Here is a 25,443-nt window from a genome sequence, read left to right on the forward strand (position 1 = left end):
TTATCTTTTATGTAAGATACAATACAGGAACAATTAAATATACCTAACTGAATTGTCTAGACCTAAACTTCATTTTCTCTAACATAACAAAAAATTATGTTTTGTTTCAATTTTCCATATAAATTTTCCAAGGGAAGTTACTTCCTAAGCGATTAAAAATCTTTAATAGAATTATTAGTCATTGAAGTCAAATTTTAGTTTTTTCATCTATACTTACGCAATATCAACATTTTACTTTGATACTGTTAACACTATAAGATTCTTGAAAAGAAAATACACTAATCACAAAAAATATCGCATAAATTTTGAAACAGAAAAAAAGTTTAAAAATAATTTATAATTTTTAGGCCAATGTTATAATAATACTCGTCTTTTGTTTTCTTTAGGTGTCTACAAACCCATAACATTTCAAGTTGAAGCGTGTTTTGCAGAAAAAAACAGTAAACAAAACGTTGTTAAAGGAGAATATTTTTATTTTGGACATTTGTGCTCGAGAATTTGATCTGTGCACTGTCTGCTTGAGTTTTCAATGAGGAGATGCGTTCTTACAAAAAAATGAGTAATATAACGTCAGAACAAGCAGCCCAAATTGTAGCTTTAATTCTACATGGACGATCGCAGCAATATCTTGCTGATGTTATAGACCAGGGCGCATCTGTAAAAATATTAGTACATTTGGACGTTGAGAGGTGACTCAAATTTTTTTGCAGAAATTGCTTGAAAATAACTCAAATAATAATATTTGAGTTATCCTCCCTCTCAAAATGGTCCGGAACATTGTTTAAATAATGAAAATGTCAAAAAATGAAGGACAAATTCGATATTTTTCTTCGTTTTTTGATTATAACTTTAAAAGTCTTCATTTCCGAGAAAAGTTGTACTGACATAAAAGTTGCGTAATTAAATTTTCTACAATATAGTATTAGTTAAAAATTTAAAAAATAGCCACCCTTGTTGCAAAATAGCAATAATTTTGAAAAAAACATACAAAAACAAGTATTCACATTTTACGTTTTTCAACCATTTTGCGCTACACTTAGGACCTTCATATTTTACTCAAAAAAACTTTTATGATACAGCAAAACAATACTGTAAATTTCATTAATATCGGTTTAATAGCTTTTGCAAAATAAATTTTGCAATCCAGCTTTCGCAAAAAAAAATTCATTTTTTCAATATGTTACAGGACTAAAAATAAAGCAGATAGCAAGTTAAAATGTTTCTTGCTTATAGAAGTGTACCGTACCTTTCATTTGCAATTTGCAAAACTAAAATTGATTAACTACCACGGCGTCAGGAATTTTTTTAATTTTAAAACATTAATTATATTATTGGTGCTACGCGCATGACAGCGGATAGTTTGCTCTGATTGGGCATTCCAATGACCTTTGATAATTATTGATATATTTTAATTTTTATTACATTTCGATATAAATAAATAAATTTGTTTATTACAAAATAAAAACACATACTCTATCCTTTGAAATAACACTTTTTTTAGCAAAAACTTTCTTTGTTCATATATTTTAACTTAGAGAATAAAAGTTTATTATTTTTAAACATATGCAATTGATTAAACAATATTTCACAAACAATAATAAAATTAGTTTGATTTTTGTCTAATTAAAATATTAAAATACAACAAAATATAGAGTAAGAAAATAATATATTAGATAAAGGTTGGAAGAAATTATGATGGAAATCAACTTGTGTGAATCGAACACCGCTGTCCTGCGCGTAGCACCAAAAATTAATGTTTATTTAAAAAATTTCCTGACGCCGTGGTAATTATTAAATTTTAATTTTGCAAATTGGAAATGAAAGGTACAGTACACTTCTATAAGCAAAAAAAAATTCAACTTGTTATCTGCTTTATTTTCAATCCTGCAACATTTTTAAAAAATGAATTTTTTTTGCGAAAGCTGGATTGCAAAATTTATTTTGCAGAATCTGTTAACCGATCTTAATGAAAGGGCCTAGCCGGGTAAGATGGTGAAAAGTGCCCCCAACCCAATTTAAATTCCATATAGGCCACTTTTTAGCACATATAGAGGAACTCACTTTCTGAAATTTTTAGCCCCCTATGTGGTCACGTGACCCCCCTAGAGCCTAATTAGGCTTTTTATGTTTTTATTTTTTCTCTCAGCCGCATCAAGAGCTAGCCAAAAACTTTATTTAAAAAAGTTGTAAGTTTCAAAAAGGTCTAGATGAAAAAAATTTTTTTTATTTTTTTGGCGGGAAATTCGAATTTTTAGAACAATTTTAAACTTTTAAATACCTCTGAAAAAAAAACTAAGACACTCGTTTTTACGAAAATTAATTATAATGTGTATTTTTGAATAATCTTTCACCCTTAATTTTTTCAGATTTTTAAAATTGGTGAAACGTACCTTTAAAAATAAAAAACCGCATTTTTTCGGTTTTTTTTTTCGTTTTTTGATACAATTTTATACATATTTTTCAAAAAATTTAACACCGTCACTAGAATAGGTAAAAAACTGAAAAATAATTGGGGTTTGCTTAATAAAAATTTTTTGTAACGATATCCATTTTCAAGATACAGGGCGTTGAAGAAAACAAAATTTTACATACTTTTTACGATTTTGCCGAAACTACTGGCAACATTGTAATAAAACTTGGCGGGTTTTAAGAGGTAGTTATTGTGCATGTTTTGACATACAACTAAGGATTTGATATTCATCATTGGCGCGCATAGGGGTAATGGTCTGAACTTTTCAAAGAAAAAAAGATAGTACGCCACTGACATATTTCAAATTAACAATCATTTTTGAATTCCTCGTTCAATTTTCAATAAAAAATCTATCTTCTCATTTTTTCATACGACGCGCTGTTTTGCTGCAAAAAATAAAATATCTTAACGCTTCCAAAGTATTCGAATTAATTTTGATAATAATGGATGTTATTATGTAGATGTAGAAAGTGCTAGAAGTTCGAATACTTTGTAAGGGTTAAGATCTTTTATTTTTTGAATAAAAATGGCGCGTCCGATGAAAAAATAAGAAGATACATTTTTTGTCACAAATTGAACGAGAAATTCAAAAACTATTGTTAATTTGAAATATGTCAGTGGCGTACTATCTTTATTCTTTAAAAAGTTCAGACCATTACCCCTATGCGCGCCAATGATGAATATCAAATCCTTAATTGTATGTCAAAACATGCACAATAACTACCTCTTAAATCCCGCCAAGTTTTATTACAATGTTGCCAGTAGTTTCAGCAAAATCGTAAAAAATGTGTAAAATTTTATTTTCTTCAACGCCCTGTATCTTGAAAATCGATGGCGTTACAAAAAATTTTTATTAAGCAAACCCCAATTATTTTTCAGGTTTTACCTATTCTAGTGACAGTGTTACCTTTTTTGAAAAATATGTATAAAATTGTATCAAAAAACGAAAAAAAAAACCGAAAAAAACGCGGTTTTTTATTTTTAAAGGTACGTTTCACCAATTTTAAAAATCTGAAAAAATTCAGCGTGAAAGATTGTGCAAAAATACATATTATAATTGATTTTCGTAAAAACGAGTGTCTTAGTTTTTTTTTCAGAGTTATTTAAATGTTTAAAATTGTTCTAAAAATTCGAATTTCCCGCCAAAAAATAAAAAAAAAATTTTTTCGTATAGATCTTCTTGAAACTTACAACTTTTTTAAATAAAGTTTTTGGCTAGCTCTTGATGCGGCTGAGATAAAAAATAAAAACATAAAATGCCTAATTAGGCTCTAGGGGGGTCACGTGACCACCTAGGGGGCTAAAAATTTCAGAAAGTGAGTTCCTCTATATGTGCTAAAAAGTGGCCCATATGGAATTTAAATCGAGCTGGGGGCACTTTTCACCATCTTACCCGGCTAGGCCCTTTACAGTGTTGTTTTACTATACTATAAAGTTTTTGTGGGTAAAATATTAAGTTTCTAAGTGTAGCATAATTGTTTGAAAAACGTAAAATGCGAATACTTGTTTTTGTATGGTTTTTTTTTGCAATTATTGCTATTTTGCAACAAGGGTGACTATTTTTTAAATTTCTAACCAATTCTATATTGTAGGAAATTTAATTACACAACTTTTCTGTTAGTACAACTTTTCTCAAAAATGAACAGTCTTAAAGTTATAATCAGAAGACCAATAAAAAATCGAATTTTTCCTTCATATTTTGACATTTTGATTATTTAAACAATGTTCCGGACCATTTTGAGTTGGAGGATAACTCAAATATTATTATTTGAGTTATTTTCAAGCAAGAGCTTTAAGAAGGTATAGAGTAGAGAAAGTGGAGGATACGCGAGAAGACCAGTTACAGGACTTTCCAGGTGCACGTACCCCGCAGATGAACGTTATTCACAGGGTTGTTTTGTTTTAAACATTTTGTTTTAAACAACTGTTTTAATCATTTGTTTATGTTTAAAACAGTTTTTATTTATAACAGTTTAAAACATGTTTAAAATACTTAAATTAAACAAGCGTTTTTTTCATTTTCTTTATGAATATAATACATAAATACGAAAAAAAAATCTCATACATATTATTATACAGACTTTTTAACAAATATATTATTTATTTATTAATAATAATCAGAACACAACAAAAATTGGAAAACTTAAAAACACTGCATAAAATAGTAATAAATTTCTCAAGCTGTTTCAGTCTCATAATAATCTTGTAATCTAAGTCATCAATATGATCAGCGACGTGATCACTTAAAGAAGCTCTTTAAAAATTGAAACCAACTTAGCAGCTTTGACAATGCCTAGCCGATTACATAGTTTGAAATTGACTAAAGTGTATGGTGAGAAGAATATTTTTATGTTGGATGACCGTAGAACGCCACCACATAAATATATGGTTTAAAGGGTACATACTTTGCCTGGTAATTAATAATAATTGGCAGTGCTTCTGGATAATAAGTTGCTACATATTCCGTGACAGTTTTTATTTGCTCTGTACTAAATTTATTTCCACTAAAGCGATGAACTTTGCCAATAAATCAGCCGGGATCAAAGCCATTTCCATAATCTTCTTGACTTTATTCGTGCCATTTACCAAAAATTCGCCATTTGCATGTTCAGTATCGAATGCTTCCAGAAGTTCTAGCCATAACTCTATAGCCTCTTCTTTAGTGAAAGTATTTGTTTGGACTTTGTTTCTGCATTATACTTTAATTTTTATAAATACCTAGTCTTAGGCATTTGCCTTTTTTGTACCATTTACAAGCTTTATTACATCTTTATCAATACTTATTCTGTTGTTTGACTAAACATGAAATAATATTGGCCAGTTGCTCAACTAACTTTCTAAGGATTTTGATAAAGTATTCCAACGAACATCCTGATGCAATACAAGAGCAGAATCACCAGCCTCTCTCTTTTGCGCTAGCAAAATGTACATTTCTGAAATATTTGCAATTTTTTATACTACTCTTTATTCCTGGCACTTGTATATCATGGGCAAGTAAGTTCAATACATGGGCTGAACAGCCATAGTTTTTATAATATGTATGTACTGCCTAATTCCTCAAACGGATCCTTCTCATTTTAAGAAATATGATTTAAACAATGTGTTTTCCTACGTTTTATTTGTTTAAAACATGTAATATAAAAACAAAAAAAAACATGTTTAAAACAAAAAAAAAACCGTTTAAAACAAAAGAAAACGGTTGTTTTGTATAAAATTAAAAAACATAATTTTTTTTCAACCCTGGTTATTTACATCTGCACACTTTGCGTACACATAATTTTACATCTAGACAACAGCGAAATGATCCTTACACAGCCCGTGGTTCGTAATATTGGTATCGTTAAGTGCCAAGTCGGTTAGAAAAATATTAAGGGAATTTGAAATCAGAGTCAGAATGTCTGCTACTGTTCCACTGTTAAAGAGTGCACACCGTATAACACTTTTGAGTTTTGCACCACAACATGTCGATTGGGATATTAACGACTGGACTAATATTCTTTTTACTGATGAGACAAGATTTGCACTTGCCAAACATGCCATACGGTGTGTCCTCGGTCCGGGGTTCGTGCACCTGAAACGTCCTGGAACTGATCTTCTTGTGTGTCCTCCACTTTCTCTATACCTTCTTAAAGCTCTTGAAACGCTGAATTAGTGGATTACCACATCAGCAATATATTGCTGAGATCGTCCATCTCCAATTAAACCTACAATTTGGGTTGCTTGTTCTGACGTTATGTTACTTATTTTTTGTAAGAACGCACCTCCTCATTGAAAACTCAAGCAAACATAGTGCACAGATCAAATTCTCGAACGAACACAAATGTCCAAAACAAATATTTTCCTATAACAACGTTTTGTTTACTGTTTTTTTTTTCGGCAACAACATGCTTCAACTTGAAATGTTATGGATTTGTAGACACCTAAAGGAAACGATAGACGAGTATTATAACATTCTGCTAAAAAACAAAAATTATTTTTAAAAACTTTTTTTCTGTTTCAAATATTATGCGATACTTTTTGTGATAAGTGTATATGACGTATATTATAATATCCGTTAGCGTTAGATTATTAATACGATTCATGATTCGTATTACTGTATACAGGGTGTAACAAAAATACAGGTCATAACTTTAATCACATATTCTGGGACCAAAAATAGTTCGATTGAACCTAACTTACCTTAGTACAAATGTGCACATAAAAAAAATTCAGCCGTTTGAAGTTACAAAAGGAAAATCCATTTTTTCCAATATATTGAAAACTATTAGAGATTTTTCATTGAAAATGGCATTCTTATGGCAGTAGCATCTTAAGAAAAAATTACAGTGAAATTTGGACACCCCATAAAATTTTGTGGGGGTTTTTTCCTTTAAACCCCCCCCCCCCCAAACTTTGTGTACGTTCCAATTACATTATTATTGTAGTACCATTAGTTAAACACACTGTTTTTAAGACTTTTTTACCTCTTAGTACTTTTCGAAAAGTTAGTTTTTATCTAGATATTTTGAATATATGTCGAATCCACCACATATTTGTATATGGTTGTACGATTATGGAAACTTGGTAATAATGTGAAAATTTATTTATGATTTACATTTTTAGGTATATTTTGAACCATATTAGAAAATAAGTCACATCTCGATAAAATGTGCCTTCTCGAAAAAATACAGAGGCAAAAAAGTTTTAAAAACACTGTGTTTAACTAATGGTACCGCAGTAATGTTTTAATTGGAACGTACACAAACATTTGGGCGGTTTAAAACAACAAAGAAATAACAACAGAGGGAAACGAACATCTTGGTGGAAGATGAAGTGAAAAGAGAAATAAAAGAAAAGAAGAAATTATGGAAAGAATACTTACAAGACAACACACAACAAAAATATGAAAATTATAAGAGACAAAGAACAAAAGTTAAAGAGATAGTTAAGAAAGAGAAAAAGAAAAGTTGGGAAAAATTCGGAGAAAAAATGGCAGAAAACAGCACAGAAAACGTAAAATTATTTTATAGAACACTGAAAAACCTAAGAAGCAACAAAGAAACGAAACTGAAACAAATAATGAACAAGGAAGGAAAAATAATAAATTACGATAAGACAATAATGGAAAGATGGAATGAACATTTCCAGCTGATACTAAATGGAAATCAAGTGAATACAATGGAGAAGGAAAGCCACATCAAGAGCGTATCCATGAGAAACACGGAAAATCCAGAAACTATAGAAAAAGAAGAACTAGAAGAAGCAATAAGAAAGATAAAGATTGGAAAAGCACCAGGAAGCGATGAAGTAGCACCAGAAATGATGAAATATATAGGAGTAAAAGCAAAAGAAAAATTGTTATACATACATATATAACCTAATATGGAAGGTAATACCAAGAGAATGGACAAATGCAGTAATTATACCTATATACAAGAAAGGAAACACAAGAGACTGTAAGAACTATAGAGGTATATCACTACTATGTGTAGCAGCAAAAGTATACGAAACCATAATAGAAAGGAAAATCAGAAAAGAAATAGAACATAAATTAGAGGACGTACAAAGTGGATTCAGGAAAGGACACAACACACAAGACAATATATTCACCATGCAACAAGTAATAGAAAAAGCATTAAAGAAAAATAGAGAAATATATCTGAGCTTTATAGACATGGAAAAAGCATTCGACTCAGTGGAAAGAAAAGATATATGGGAAAGCCTAAAGAAGAAGGAAGTAAGTGAAGAACTGATAGAAGCAACAAAGAGATACATGAAAACAACAAATACAGTAAGAATGTTAAATATACAGTCAGAACTATTTGAAACAACTCAAGGAGTTAGACAAGGGGGAAGTCTCAGCCCAGTGCTATTCATAAATGTAATAGATGAGATAGTGAAAGAATGTAAGAAAACTTTCCAGAAATACTGCATCGGTTGGAACAGAATGCAAATGATAAACGCTGAGATGTGTATATTTGTAGACGACATAGTATTAATTGCGGAAACAGCAGAAAAACTTAAATACGACTTAGAGAACTGGAACCTAGAAGCAAGCAAATGCAACTTAAACGTAAACAAAGAGAAGACTCAGATAATGAAAATATCAAGGAAACAAGAGACGGAAGATCAAATAGAAGTAATGATAGACCAACAAAAAATAATACAAACAAATTCTTACAAATACTTATTAACAGTAATCAACAACAAAGGAGACATCGAGGACGATCTTAACAACAGAATGGAAAACACAGGAAAGCTATTCCAAGCACTAAATAGAGGATTCCTTAATAACAAAGAAATATCAACGAAGACCAAGATGACAATATACAAAACAATATATAGTAATGCTCCATATGTAACCTACGGTTTACATATGGAGCGATAAGACTCAAAATCAAACCGATACTCGACTCAATCAAGGAGAAAAAATTGGCATGGTTCGGACATCTAACCCGGATGGACAATAATAGACAAGTAAAAAGAGTGTGGGACGTCAAACCAATAGGGAAGAATAGAAGAGGAAGACCCATTAAAGAATGGAACAGTGACATTTCGCAGATACTGCAGAGTAAGGGTAAGACTTGGCAGGAAGCAACACAGATGGCATTCAATAGGAAGGAATGGAGAAAGTTGGTTAAGAGCTAGGACAATTCAGAAGATTGACAAATATTGTAATTTAATGAATTGTATTACAAATGGCCCAACACCGAATGGTACAAATGGGTCTACTGATTAAGTAAAGTAAGTAAAACAACAAAGCCCCCATAAAATTTTTATGTAAACATATTAAAAAATAAGCCACAACTCGATAAAAACTGCCTTATCGAAAAAATACTAAGAGGCGAAAAAGTTTTAAGAATATTGAATTTAACTAATGGTACCACAAAAATAATTGAATTGAGACGTACACAAAAGTTGGGGGGTTTAAGGAAACAAAACAAAAATTTTTTATGGGGTGCACAAATTTCACTATAATTTTTCTGTAAGATGTTCCTGCCATAAGAATACGACATGTCCATTTTCAATAAAAAATATCCAATAGTTTGTGATATATTCGAAAAAATCGATTTTCATTTTGTAACTTCACAGGGCTGTAACTTTTTTTCTGCGCATATTTGTACGAAGGTAAATTAGGTTCATTCGAACTATTTTTGGTCCCAGAATATGTGATTTAATTTATGACCCGTATTTTTGTTACACCCTGTAATACAGAACTATTAACAATGTTTAAAACCTGTAGTAAATAACAAATTTAAGTACTTAGTTTTTTTTTTCAAAGTTACTAATTCTTCGTGTTTACTGGCGAGGTGTGACTTTTGCGAAATTCAAATTTACCGCTCATTGTGTAGCTAACGATGTGTGTAACCGTTTTCAGTGATACAAAGGAGTTAATATGCATATCTTGTCTTTTATACAAAGAAAAACAAAGTGTATTGCTTGTTCTGTATCAATAATCAAAGACAAAAAGATTTATTTGTTAATATTCAATACGTTTACCGTGCAATAATTTGTACATTTTTAATAATGAGGTCAAACTTGAGTAATTATATTGTACGAGTATTCCTATGGGTTAGCTTATTTTATTCGAATTGATATTAATTAACATATTATACTAATTAATTTGTATGCTTTATACGCCCTTTTGTGTAAAATATCCTTATCTATTTTCGTGTATATTTTTGGTTTACGCCTTGCTATTTTTGTCCAAATTAAAGCAATGTTTTGTTAGCTTGATAATCGTGCACTAAGAAAATTTTTTCCCCATTATTTTCGTTATTGAAGGATTTGTACCTTGTCTGTGGCTCAGTGGTAAGAGAGCCTACATTTGGATCCAAAGGTTGTGAGTTCGAATCTCAGTTGAGCAGGAACATTTTCGTTTCACACAAGACAGACACTATCTGATTGCGAAATCAACTGTATCATATCCATGGCCATTAGTTGTCGAGGCATTAAACTACGTAAATAAAAAAATGTATTTGTAGGAAGTTTCAGTTGCGTTTAACTTTTAATTGTCAGGAGAATATTTTAAGTCAAATAAAATCAAGGGGTAATATAATATTGATGGATTCGGCCGTTACTTGATGGAGTTTCACTTTATCTAAGAATAAAACTCTACAAATTTTTGTTTTCTATACCTCCACAGAATTTATTACAATTTATTTTCACTCGAGCTGTTTCGGCAGGTTGCCTTTCTTAAGTGATGTATGTCTCTCTACACTACGCTTAAAATATCGGTATCGGTTGAAATGCTTCCTTTGGCTAATAAGTAGACATATTTATTCTGTTCCAATCCTTCATGTGATTTAATCCAGATAAAGTGTACATTAATTCTTTTCGTAATAATTTGTTTAATACATAATATGTTTAATTCTATAAATGTATGGGCAGTCTTATACGGTTACGGTTCACCTACATATTATTTGTATTACACGTGTATTTTTATTTTTAAATTATGATTTTTTGGCATGGGGTGGCCAAACTCCTTGATAGTCCGATTTCAAAATTTGAAATTTTTCGCGAGCCACAATTAAACAATTATTTAAAAAGAAGTGTAAGAAAGTTATTAAATTTTTCTCTTACTGTTTGGACTACAAGAATTTTAAAGTGGAATAAATTGGTTCAAATCGTTATTTCAACTAGGCCAATAAATCTACAAGTAGTCTTATTACTAATTCAGGATATTTCGATTTTTCATCATCCTTCCATCTTTTTCTGGGACGGCCTACTGATCTACCGTCTCTCAAAAAACACTGTCTTTAACACTCTGTTTTCCTCTAATCTTACCACATAACCTGCCCATCTTATCTTAGCTTTTATATGTCTGACGATGTTTTCAGTACCATATTTAGTCACCAATTCAGCATTACGTCGCCTTCTCCACTCTCCTGTCAATTCATCTCTTTGAGGGCCAAATATCATTTTGAGAACTTTCCTTTCAAATACCAGCAGCTTATCTATTTTCCGCTGATGTAGAGTCCATGTTTCACTTTCATATGTAATAATTGGGCGAATAATTGGCATGTACAGTTGTACAGTCTTTTTAAATTTTCTTTTTAACAACTTGGATCTTAATAATGATGATAGGGAGTATAATGCTCTATTCCACGCAGCTATCCTTGCTGCTGAGAGCTCTTTTTATATGTGGTTGTCATCTGTGGTTGCCGCCGCTAGATATTTAAACTCTTTTACTACTTCGAAGTTGTGGTCATTAATAGTTATGCTCCACTTAACTCTTAAGTAATTTAAGACATTTTGAAACACAAAAATTAAAAGTAATTCAGAGTACATTTATTAAGAGCCACAGATAATCCTTTAAAGAGCTACATGTGGCTTGCGAGCCACAGTTTGGCCACCCCTGGGCCATATATCATACTAGTGACCTCATCAGTCTGGACGGGATGACGTAATCGATCATTCTTTTAAATAAGAATATGGGTCGTGTGCTAGCTCATTTGAAAGGTAATTCAATTCTTTATTTAGTAATATAAACATTAACATAATTATTTATAAAAGGTCCCCAAAAAATTAATTGACACAAAAAAAGAATGTGCGTAATTTATTTAATTCATAATACATTTTACTGCTACCAGAAATAAAATGTTTATTTGATAAACAAACATTACTTTTCGCTTCAATCCAATGTTCAAGCTGCCACCTACCTGCCTTATAGTCAGCTTAAACATTTAATTTAAGCGAAAAGCTATGTTTATTTGTCAAATAATCATTTTATTTCTTTTTTCTGACAGCAGTAAAATGTATTTTAAATTAAATAAATTTCGCAGATTCTTCTTTTTGTGTCAATTAATTAAATTAAAAAAAAAATTTGTACACCCAGTATAAATAATTATGTTAATGTTTATATTATTACTGAATAGAGAAATAAATTACCTTTCAAATGAGATAACACACGACCCCTATTCTTATTTAAAAAATCAATTACGTCATTACTCCCAGACGGATGACGTCACTAGTATAATATATAAATATAAATATGTCAAAAAATCATAATTTAAAAATAAAAATCGACCTGTTTCGAGATTTATTTCCAAAATCACTTGTTTACGAAATAATAAATTTATTCCATTTTGCTTTGACACACTGTAGAATAAAAGCTTCTATTGCAATAGCCTCTGCTGTATAATAATACGAAGTCTCCAGTTTCAGTGATACTTTTGGTAGTACGATTAGCGTAGAAACCAACCTCAAGAATTTTGAAACATTAAAATAATTCTGACGAGGATAGGTACAACACGGGTAGATAATATGAAAGAAAATAAAGTTACATACCTGTATATAAAATCATGGTTATATCACATATTATGTGGTCTCTATATAATAACTATAAAGAATATATATTAAAGGCATATTACAATAATTATTATTATAGATATATCTTCAAGCTATATACCACTCTCGACTTCAATGTTATCTGATGTCATTCTCCGAACCTTTATTTTCTACCTATTATATATTAACAAAGTAACTTTATCCGCTCATTACCATCGAGGGAACAGAAAATTAAAAAGTGGGCGAGAATATCTCGAATCTGCACCACCTTAAGTACGCCGCCTCTAAGCGATTAGCGATAAAATCACAAAAGGTATCTCAGGGACATTCTTCAGACAAATTTGACATCCTGTTTCACGCTCTCTTGCCATACACCTGCAATTTCACGATCCTCTTCCTATTTATCATCGGCCGTAATGGACCGCCGCTCCGCCATATCCACAATCAGAACAGAGACATCGGGGGAGAGAGAAAGAGAAACAGAGAGATTCGATTAATGAAAAGATAATTGTGTTCTGACAACAAAAATTGCACTCAAGCAAAAATTACTTTTAGAGTGATCAGAGTAGTAGGTTCGCTTGTTGTCCTCTATACAAGAAACAAAAGAAAAGAAAAGGGTATACAAAACTGTCTTTCGATTTTGGAAACTTGGACAGGTCAACATGACGGATTTGATCCGAATCTTATAATGAGTTCTTAAAAACATACATAGTGTAACGTTTGCATCATTGATACTTTAGATTTTAGATACTATTTCGTCAAAGATGCCGATATTTGTGGATGATTTATATACAGGGTGTTTGGTAAAGAATGGGCCATAGCTTAACCTCAGGTTCCTGAGGTTAAAATAGGCCGATTTAAGCTAACTTACGTTAGTACAAAGTTTATAATAATCGAAATACAGGGTGTCAAAGTTAAACTTTTTTTTTTATTTATTATTGAATATTTCCTGACAGGTATGAGATAACAACATGAAATTTGGTATGTTTGGGTTTTTTGGGTCGAGAAAACTAAATTCCCTACCAAAAATTATGTATTGCCCAGAGGGCGCCACATACGCCTTTCAGCACTCATTTATTACGTCCAATTGTTTTTATCCCTCACTCTGTATAATTTTGACATTAAAATTTTTATTCTCCTATTAGTTTTACTTAAAAAAAGGTATACTTATTTTATCTCCCTAAACTCGACCGTTTTCGAGATAAACGCATTTTAAATCTGCGATACGCCATCATTTTTAGCATAATATCATTGTAGCACAGCATAGAAAACGCAACAGCAGTGACACACTAGTAGGCGGGAAAAGTTCGCGCACTATTACTGCGCAGATCGTCGGCCATTTTGTGCGTAGTACAGACAATGTAGAAAATCGACAGTTTGCCGATTTGTACATAATTATCAGATTTACTTAACTTTTATGACATTCATATTTTTTAACATAATTTTATACGTATGCCTGTGGGAATTATGTCAATAATTGGGACATAACACAAAATATTGACGATGAATGGCGATTGTATTGTTAATCTTTTGCATAAATTCCAGAAATTATTCAAAAAGAATCTCTTACGGGTAATATAGTTGGTGACATCGGCAACACTGATGAACCAACACATCACATCACCACTGAGATGTACTACGCGAAAAATGGCGACCCTGTACTTTTCAACTTCAAAGGCGGCATCAGGGAGTGTCCTTGCTGGTTTCGTTTATTATGCTGTGATTGTAGTTACACCCGAAAAATAACTTAAAACCATAAAATTATCCAAAAATGTATCGCAAATTTCTTCAAATGGAATTTGCGATGCAATGACATATATTTGAGAACTGGCACAATTATTATGGTTTTCACTTATTTTTCGGGTGGAACTACAATGATATTATGCTAAAAATGATGGTGTATCGCAGATTTAAATTGCGTTTATAGGAGAATAGGAGAATAAAAATTTTAATGTCAAAATTATACAGAGTGAGGGATAAAAGAAATTGAACGTAATAAATGAGTGCTGAAAAGCGAATGTGGCGCCCTCTGCGCAATACATAATTGTTGGTAGGAAATTTAGTTTTCTCGACCCAAAGAACCCCCACATACCAAATTTCATGTTGTTATCTCAGACCTGTCAGGAAATATTCAAAAATAAATCAAAAAAAAGTTTAACTTTGACACCCTGTATCTCGGTTATTATAAACTTTGTACTAAGGTAAATTAGCTTAAATCGGCCTATTTTAACCTCAGGAACCTGAGGTTAAGCTATGGCTCATTCTTTACCAAACACCCTGTATATGTTAAAAAAAATTATTATAATATTGTATAGAATCGGCGTTATACCGTTCTATACAGGTTGTAACAAAAATGTAGGTCATAAATTAAATCACATATTCTGGGCCCCAAAATAGTTCCATTGAACCTAATTTACCTTAGGACAAATGTGCACATAAAAAAAGTTACAGCCCTTTGATGTTGCAAAATGAAAATCGATTTTTTCCAATGTGTCGAAAACTATTATTATATTTATATGTATATCTAATGTATCGAAATTTTTATTGAAAATAGACATGTGGATTTTTATGACAGGACCGTCTTAAAAAAAATGAACAGTGAAATTTGTGCACCTCATAAAAATTTTATGAAGATTTATTTGGGGGGCAAATATTTTTGTACGTTCCAATTAAATCATTTTTATGGTACCATTAGGTAAATACAATGTTTTTAAAACTGTTTTACCTCTTAGTACTTTTTTGATAAACGTTTTTATCGAGATATTTTGATCATTCTCAAATCCAACGCATATATTTGTAAATAGTTGAGTAAGATTATAGAATATTATTTTCATACCAGAATTTATTTTCATATGTCTTTATAACTTTAGTTAACCACTTAAAATATGTGGTGGATTGTACAACTGTTCAAAATATCTCGATAAAAACTGGCTTATCGAAAAATTACTAATACGCAAAAAAGTTTTAAAAAGTTTTAAAACGTTTATGTTTAAGTAATGTTAGCACAATTGACAGGTAAAGGGCAATTTAGATCAATTAACTTTTCATACATTATTTTAACATTTTGTCTGTACCTACTGTCCACACTCCAATATGAGGTGCTGTAGATGTCCCATTTTGCCACAGGTGCAGGGTTATTATCATTGATACCTATGCTGTATTTGTATGCTGGGTGAGTGCGTGATTTGATCTTATTCTGTTTATTGGTTTTATAAATAACCTATTTTACTCATGTTTAAACCGTCTCTCTTTGGGAATTAGTGGTTGGCAATTTCTAAAATTTATTCCCGTTTTACTTTGTTTGCAATTGTTTTTACTGATATTATGTACACTGTGGGCCGAAATAAAGGAGTACATTTTTTAGTTGAAAACAACTTTTTTGTTTTTTGGGAGATTTATTTTCTTTTTGCAGGGCTAATAGCCTAACATGTTCTCAACATGATTGCAAATTTGGAAATAAAAATAACGTACAGGGTCGGACTCATAAAAAAATTTATGTAACGTTGCATTTGAGCCCGTTGCAAATAAAACCTGCCGTAGCTAAAATTGAACTGATATGCTCTTTTGGTAGGTTAACTATCCAGAACACTTCAGTAGACATAAATTTTTCAAAATTACCGGATTCGCAAAATATCATTTTTTAATTTAAATAATGTTCAGAATGCGCATTCGCCATAAAATTTTAATAAATACCGAATTTGTAAAAGATCATTTTTTTCTTAAATTGGGAAATCTTATTCGTGTACTTTTCTAATATGTTCAACAGAACGAAACCCTCTTAACACTAAATTACATCTTTTCCATCGTGTTTGCCTCGTATTAGCAGTAATTTTTGTTAAATGTCTTAAGAATTTCTCAAACGATCAAATATGTCCATTTTACTTAGTAAGCCATGACTGCTTAGGTTGCCATGGAATTTGTTTGACATTTATAGTTAAATAAGTAAATTGGCCAGTTCATAATGCTACTTTTAAGCAAAGAGGACAGAATATTAATTAAATATTACCGTGAAAAATATAATTATGGTGCAAGAAAAATTGTAAATGCATTTCCTGAGAAAAATTGGCATATTGGAACGATAGGAAAGTTCTTAAGACATCTAAGGGAAACCCATGGGTCTATTGAACATAAAAGTGGAAGAGAAAGGAAGCGAACCTCAAGAACTGAAGAAAATATTGCTAGAGTTGTTTTAGGAAATATGCACAACCTGGACAATCTGTTGGAACAAGGAAAATTGCAAAAGAAACTAGGATTTCCCGCACATCAGTTCGAAGAATAATTAAAGAAGATTGCCATCTTAAAGTATTTAAAAAAGTTTACTGTCAATGACTTACTGCCAATGTAAGAGAAAAACGACTGGAAGGATGTAATTTGCTACTAAGAAGATTCCGCTCTCGTGAAGACATTAGAAAAATATGGTTAACAGATCAAAAAATGTTTTATTTACGGCCTCCTAAAAATACCCAAAATAATAGGGTGTATTCTGACGTTTAATTTAAGAGAGAAATTCCACTAGAGCATATTTCATTTGAAAAAAAGTCATTTCTCAAAAGGTGTAATAGTCTCTGTTACAGTATCGATGTTGGGAAAATCTCGTCTGATTTTTGTTGATGTCAGGGTAAAACTCAATTCAGAAACATATCAAGAATAAATCTTAAAGCACCATTACAACAACACAATACAAGGATACAAGGTACAAGTATTCCCACAATACAAGGATATTCTTGAGTGAAAATTGCCCGGACTATATTGAGCCAGAGATGTGGCCACCTAACAGCCCAGAACTAAATCCGGTTGACTATTCTATTTGGGTAATTTTCGAACAAAATTTGTATGACGGACAACAATTTGAAACCATCGGACAGCTCAAAGAAAGAATGTATGATATATATTATATATATATTATATAAATAAATATAAAGGGGCTATGAATTTATTTACGGCGCAGACGACTTCAAGAAGTGGTAAACAATAATGGTGGCCACATTCATAATATTTTAGTCTAAATTTTAAAATTATTAAACTGTTTTCATAAATGTGTTATTTGTTAAAATGTTATATTTTCCTAATTTAATAAAAAAATGATAATTTGCGAATCCGATAATTTTGAAAAATTTCCTTTTTACTGAAGTGTTCTGGATAGTTAACCTACCAAAAGAGTATATCAGTTCAATTTTAGCTAAGACAGTTTTCATTTGCAACGAGCTCAAATGCACCGTTACATAATTTTTTTATAAGTCCGACCCTGCACCTTATTTTTGCTTTCAAATTTGCAGTCATACTGAGGACATGTTAGGCTATTAGTCCTGTAAAAAGAAATTAAATAGCCCGAAAAACAAAAAAATTATTTTCAACTAAAAAATGTACTTTTTTATTTCGGCCCACAGTGTATATCGGTTACTTACTGGAACTGGAAGAAGTATGTTGCTTATGGTAGGGGAGCAAAGTATGCTAAATGTGCAGTCACTCGAGCGCTTTGGGGACCTATTGGGTTGTAAAGAGTAGGTCCTAAAACCAAAAAAAGTTAAGTAAAGTTTTCCATTTTAGTGGGCGCTTGCCATTTTTTAATTTAATTTTCCATTTCCAACAATCGTTTTTTCCGATTATAGCGACATCTATCCATAATTCGAAAAAATGTTTCGAATAAAAGTTACTTATTTTTACGTAAGGAATCCAAATCTGCAATAAAAAATGAGGGTTCCTATTTAAGATTTTAAAGTAACCCCCACCCCACATCCATGGGGGGTCGTGTTTGGTGCCATTCGACAGATTTTTCAAAAATATTAAAAAAGTGTATTTTACAGTTTTTTGATCTGATGTTCATTTCGCGAAATATCGCGGGATTCGTTTTTAAAATATTAAATTTACCCCCCACCCCTCACCGTGGGAAGTCGTGTTTGGTATCATTCGATATATTTTTAAAAAATATTGAGCACATATTTTTTAGTTTTTCGATCTGTCATTCATTTCGCGAAATATTCGCTTTTTTTCTTGTGAAACTTTGGGACTCACCCATTTCCTTACGCCCGGCTCAAATCGTCAGATTTTTGAAATATACACTCTTTTGCATGTACTTAACTTACTTTATCTTAATCTGACAATTTCGAGTTTTTTTAAGGATATATTATTATTTTCGGGCCCCCCTTAACGAACACCCCTGTGTTAAGAGCCAATATATGGTAGAGGTGCATCTGCAGGGTACCAGGTTTCTCACCATATGATAATCTGACGCGCTCGAGTGACTGCAAAAATCCCCGCTTGGGCTCCCCTACCATTATGTTAAGTTTGGTTAAAGCTGCAGATTTAGCTAATTTGCCGACTTACTAACCCAACCCAGGTTTTTTGTGGATTGGATAGAAGTTAGCCACAATGCTTCTACAATCGGTGAAAATGATATAACTGTCCATATAATACCAATAAAGGCTATTATATTTTAAAGCAAGTAATAAAGCTGATTATTTCATTCATAGAGATTCTGACCAATGGAAACCTACAATAATAAAAGCGGTAATTTTTGATAATATCCCGTCGTCAAGTATTTTACGTCAGATGCAGTTCGTTGCTAGGCAAAAATACATTCAGTGACGTTAATGATAATATATGTTTTGCAACTTGTCACAGAACCAAGAAACAGGTTTAGTAAATATTCAGGCGAAGATATCAATATAATATTAGTTAAAATGATTTAAAAAGATAGTTTTATTCATTAAATAATCTTACCGAATTACTCTCTAGCTCTTAATTATCGATTTGTTTTGCCCTCGTAACACTTAGACAACTGTCAAAGTGTCACTCGGGATACAAATCGATAATTTTAGAGCTGTCGTGTAATTACTACTGATTATTTCATTCATAGGAGATTCTGACCAATAGAAAGCTACAGACATGCAAATTAAGGTGATAATTTTTGATAATCTCCCGTCGTTAAGCATATTACGTCAGATGCCCTTCGTTGCTACGAAAAAATACATTCAGTGACATTAATGACAAATGTTTTAAAAATTATAAAAGTGATGACTTTCAACCGTCAAATACATATTTATAACAACTGTGTGTTTAATTTCACTAATTGGTACTTACATATATAAATTACAATAAAATTTTGGTTTTGAACAGTTTTATTCATGAAATAATCGCAACAAATTGCACTCTAAAATTAATATAGAATTTTTGCCCTCGTGACACTTTGACATAATTTTATTAATTAATAAAATTAATAAAAATTAAAACTGCTAAAGTGACACTCGGGAAAAATTCAATAATTTTAGAGCTCTTGTGCAATTACTACTGATAATTCGGCAATATATACAGAGAGAGTCTGTAAAGTGGAATAAATTCAATATCTCAAATACTAATTGTTTTTTTGGAAAATGCTCAGACCCGTCGATTAGTATTTCAAATTGTCCTTTTTGACATTCAATAAAAATGTATACAGGGTGTCCCAATTTAGAGATATGACGTCATCGTCGATTTTCTTAAATGGCAACACTGTCATTTTGATAGCTAATTTGATAGGGTTTGTAAAGTTATACATAACTGCAAAATATCAAATTTTTATTGTCTACCATTTACAAGATAATAGAAAATAACAAAGTTATATCTGTAATTTGGAATATATTCAATAATTAAAATACTAACTGTTTTTTTGAAATATGCTCAGACCCGTCGATTAGTATATCAAATTGTCATTTTTGACATATAATAATAATGTATACAGGGTGTCCCAATTTAGAGATATGACGTCATCGTTGATTTTCTTAAATGGCAACACTATCATTTTGATAGCTATTTTGATAGCATGTGTAAAGTTGTACACATCTGAAAAATTTCAAAATTTTATTCCCTACCATTTACAAGATAATAAAAAATAACAAAGTTATGAAGAACAAGAAGTAATCAAATAATAATTGAATTTATTTATTTCAATTAAGCAAATGCTCATAACGTTGCCCATTGACAATTTGACAATAATTGAGGGCAACATTATGAGTTTTTGCTTAATTTATTGAAATAATTAAATTCAATTATTAGTTGATTACTTCTTTTTCATAACTTTGTTATTTTTTATTATCATCTAAATGGTAGAGAATACAAATTTGAAATTTTGCAGTTGTGTATAACTTTACACACCCTATCAAAATAGCTATCAAAATGACAGTGTTGCCATTTAAGAAAATCAACGATGACGTCATATCTCTAAATTGGGACACCCTGTATACATTATTATTATATGTCAAAAAGGACAATTTGATATACTAATCGACGGGTCTGAGCATTTTTCAAAAAAACAGTTAGTATTTTAATTATTGAATATACATATTCCAAATTACAGATATAACTTTGTTATTTTCTATTATCTTGTAAATGGTAGAGAATAAAAATTTGATATTTTGCAGTTATGTATAACTTTACAAACCCTATCAAATTAGCTATCAAAATGACAGTGTTGCCATTTAAGAAAATCGACGATGACGTCATATCTCTAAATTGGGACACCCTGTATACATTATTATTGAATGTCAAAAAGGACAATTTGAAATACTAATCGACGGGTCTGAGCATTTTCCAAAAAAACAATTAGTATTTGAGATATTGAATTTATTCCACTTTACAGACTCTCTCTGTATTGTAGCTTCATTAGGTAATCGGCATGATTCTTTGATCTTTGCATTCAGAGTTCCAGTGATATATTGCACAACCTGTTTTATTTTGAATTTTGGAACCGTGAATAAATATATATACTGAAATATAGGCCACTTGCCTTTAATTATTTTGTTGGTAATACTGCTGGAAGGTTTGAATCCATGTAATATGTGACCTTGGAAAATAGAGTTTCAGGAGGTTAAGGCCATCGGTACATAATTCGCAAATATTTTACGGCTATCCCTACTTTTTCTGTATTTCAACGGCAAATTACGTGTAGTAAAATTCACACTGGTATGGATATGTAAACATTACTAGATTGTCATTCTACTTTAAAGAGATGGCTTTTGAATGTTCTTGGTTAGCTATTATTAGTTACAATTAATGTGATATTTTTTTCACTAACTATATGTATTCAGTGATTGTAATAATTTACATGTACAGCTGGTTCCTAAAAAAACTGATACGACTCTTAGTAAGATTTGATTATTTTGAGCAGTGTATTTGATTGGTCTGACATTATATTATATTTATTACGACAGACTGTCAATCTGCCAAAGTCAGTTAAAATAAACAAACAAACAACTGATTACATAATGTTAATTCATAAATTGTAATAATTAATTTTCATATTATTTTGAATTTCTGCATTTTATAAAGAGTATATAAATGATAGTTTTTACACAATTTGTTTGTTACAATTTTTATTATTATTAAGGAATAAAACAAACTACTTAACTCAGCAATATGTATATTAAAGCAAGAATTTTAACCAAATTAAAAGATAACTGGGCACTATCAGAGGCAGCAAAACATTTTAACATAAGCAGAACCACAGTTTTTCTATTAATAAAAAATGGAGGTAACAAGAAACTCTCGAAAGAAAGCGAGGGTCTGGAAGACCAAAACTATACTAAATTTAGGTATGTAAAAATAAAATTAATATTTTGTAATATCTCCATCAGCAGTGATCACAGCTTGTAGTCTTCGGTCCATCTGCGTGAAAGGAACTATGAAATTGTCTTCTCCAGAGAGCTCTTCTTCTTTCGAGAGTTTCTTGTTCTCTCCATCTTTTATTAATATTAAAAACGGTTGTTCTGCTTACGTTAAAATGGTTCGCTACGGCAAATAGTGAACAACCATCTTCTAATTTCGTTACAATTCTTGATTTTAGTTTTTTGCCAGCATGTGGAGCCATTTTTTGAGGTTGAACAGAATAAGTTATCCGACAAATTTTAACATTTTGCAGTGACAGTGACAGTATGTAAATAATAAGTATTTATCCTTCAAAATACACTGCTCAATTTTCTGCAAAATACGCTTTAAGAGTCGTATCATTTTTTTTGGAACCACCTGTACAACAAAAACTAATACTCAATCGAGAAAAGAGGAAAAGTTTTAAAGTGATTTTTTAATAATATATTGTTACTATGGAACGCTTACAATTTTGAAAATCTTTAACAAAAAAATACTTGGATCACAGAATATGTATATCTTGATGTATTCTCTGCTTGGATCTTCCATGACTAATAAACAATAAATAACTTTTTATTAAGTTCACGTCTTCAATCAATTATTTATCAAATACACTATCAATATTATTTAATCAAGAACTCAAAATATTCCCGACGCCATGTCAAATATTTAAAACTGTCACTGTCTTGTCATCATATTCTATTTGACTCAGTGCGTTGTATGACAAAGATAACGAATGTTCGATTTGGAAAATATCACCACGGACATGGTGTCCATTTTTTTCGAATCCTGAAAAAACTAATAAATATTTTTAAAAAATTTAAACGCAGAATGAAAGACTAAATTATTATCGAGGGCCGAAAGTCCCTTAGAATAAATAGAAATTTTCTTTTGAATGAGATATTTGAAATTAAAAATCAGACTAAATTTTCTCTTTTTGTGACCCCAGTGACTTATTAAAATAAACATTATAGAAGTTTTCAGGGACTTTCGGCCCTCGATAAGAACGTAATCTTTCATTCTGCGTTTAAATTTTTCAAAAATACTTATTAGTTTTCTCAGGATTCGAAAAAATCCAATCCCCATTTGAATAGCATTGTAGCCGAAAATACCCCCCCCCCCCTAGCGTAAATTGGTGGTATTTTATTTTTTTTTACATTTGGTCTTCATACGTTGTCAATTTCCTGTAGCTTTCAACGTATATAGGAGAATTACCTACTTAATTATTGTTAATTATTGTAATGAAGACTTACCTTCAACTTGTCTGCAAAAATTTAAATTATAAAAAAATCTTGTGTAGCGCGGAACTAAATACTCATGTGGCTTCAAATTAGCTAACCAAAATCCATATCACTTCTGAATTTTATTGCGTGCTTACGTAAAGTGGCAATTAAAAAACATGACAGGAAGGGAAGAATTGGCATTTACTATAAAGTAAAATGCCAATAGAGAGGATATTTATTTTACTTCGGAAAGTTTAAAGAACGACCAAAGTATTAATTTTAAAAGAACACTAAAAAGTTATGAGCCATAAATTCTAAATTGAATTTGTAATAAAACGAATAGCACGTATACTGGAAATGGAGCATCGATCCTGAAGGAAACACTCGGCGCAAGATTTTTATAATTGATACAGGTTGACAAAATGTGTCTTAGAGAACCGCAGTTCTCGTCAGTGGCGCATAACCTCCGTACAACTATATATGCACGAAATTTTCGATTTTCTAAATCTGACTGAATTGAAAATTGAGCCAAATCCCATCTTAAAGTATAGGAAAAGACTCGCCCATCCATATGTCAACCATCCATTTTGGTTCAAAAGTGTGGATTTTACGGCCCTTCCCATTCGTTCTCGTCCCCAAAACTCCCAAAAATTTCGAAAATTTAGGTCCGACCTTTGCGGCTTCTGATACTACTGATCATTACCTTTCCAACGCATGTTTAATTTTGAAAATCGGTTATACCATTAAAAAATTACCGAGCTCAGAAATGTTCTATTCAATTTCTATTTGTGTCTATGTGTGTATGTTTGTGGAAAAGTTACACCGATCTGAATCATTGTTTCTATGTTTCAAGAGGACGTCAGGACCGATTCAGAACCGGTGAAGTTTGTGACTTTCGACTACCCATAAGCCAGCTATACGACTATTGTTCGTCCGCTATAACTTTTCCCATGCGTCACGATTCATTTTCAAACAAATTAAGTCAAAACATAAAGTGAAGCGAACGTCGATGTGTATGTACATTTTGTATACTGTATACTATATACTACACACATCGGCGTACATTTCACTTTATGTTTTGACTTAATTTGTTTGAAAATGGATCGTGACGGATGGGAAAAGTTATAGCGGACGAACTATAGGTAGGTACAAAACGGCATATTTTTTGGGGGTATATATCTTAGGTTCAAGGAGAGACAGGAAAACCGCAAATACATCAAATCAATAGCGTTGAGTTAAGCTTTCAAATGGTGCCTAAATGGTTAGGATCAGACATACACATGACTCAGTATAGCCGAAAAACTGAAAAACTAAACTTTTCAATCTGGTGGGATGTAGAGTAATAATTCTAGTGTTATTTCATGTGCTATTAGATTGAAAACTTAGTCTTTTGCTAGCAGTTGCCGCTAGGGTATCCCTGCAATTTCGTTCGTTGCAATCCGTAACTGCACGCCGGGGTTTGTCCTAGTTGGGTCAGAGAGAGCAGCATATTTTCCTCCTGATGAGGGACTAATAAGTTTCGAAACCGGTAGAGGTGCTTGCTGCACTCTCTGATTGAACTAGAATATGATGCGGCTGTAGTTTTGTGTTGCAACGAAACTGAAAATGGTTATTCATTTTTGATTTACATGTTTACTCTGATTGGAGTACGAAGGGAACCATTCTCGTTGGAACTTTACCGCGCTGAGCAGATGGGACGTGAATTATAAATTGTAAAATTCCCTCATTTTCCTTAGTCTCAGCATCCGTTATGGCATTGTTTTCAATCTGGTGGGATGTAGAGTAATATTTTTAGTGTTATTTTATGTGCTATTAGATTGAAAACTTAGTCTTTTGGAAAACTAAACTTTGAAAATTTTGGTT

The 25,443-nt window shown here is 31.4% G+C and overlaps 1 protein-coding gene across 1 annotated transcript in view; it reads left to right on the forward strand.

Annotated features, from left to right (window-relative positions):
* The window catches only part of LOC114327907 (uncharacterized), a 906,069-nt gene that overhangs the window by 310,948 nt on the left and 569,678 nt on the right, over positions 1 to 25,443 (forward strand). The gene's annotated exons all lie outside the window — the stretch shown is intronic.

Source organism: Diabrotica virgifera, chromosome 7 (genome assembly GCF_917563875.1).
Source record: "Diabrotica virgifera virgifera chromosome 7, PGI_DIABVI_V3a".
NCBI lineage: Eukaryota > Metazoa > Arthropoda > Insecta > Coleoptera > Chrysomelidae > Diabrotica > Diabrotica virgifera.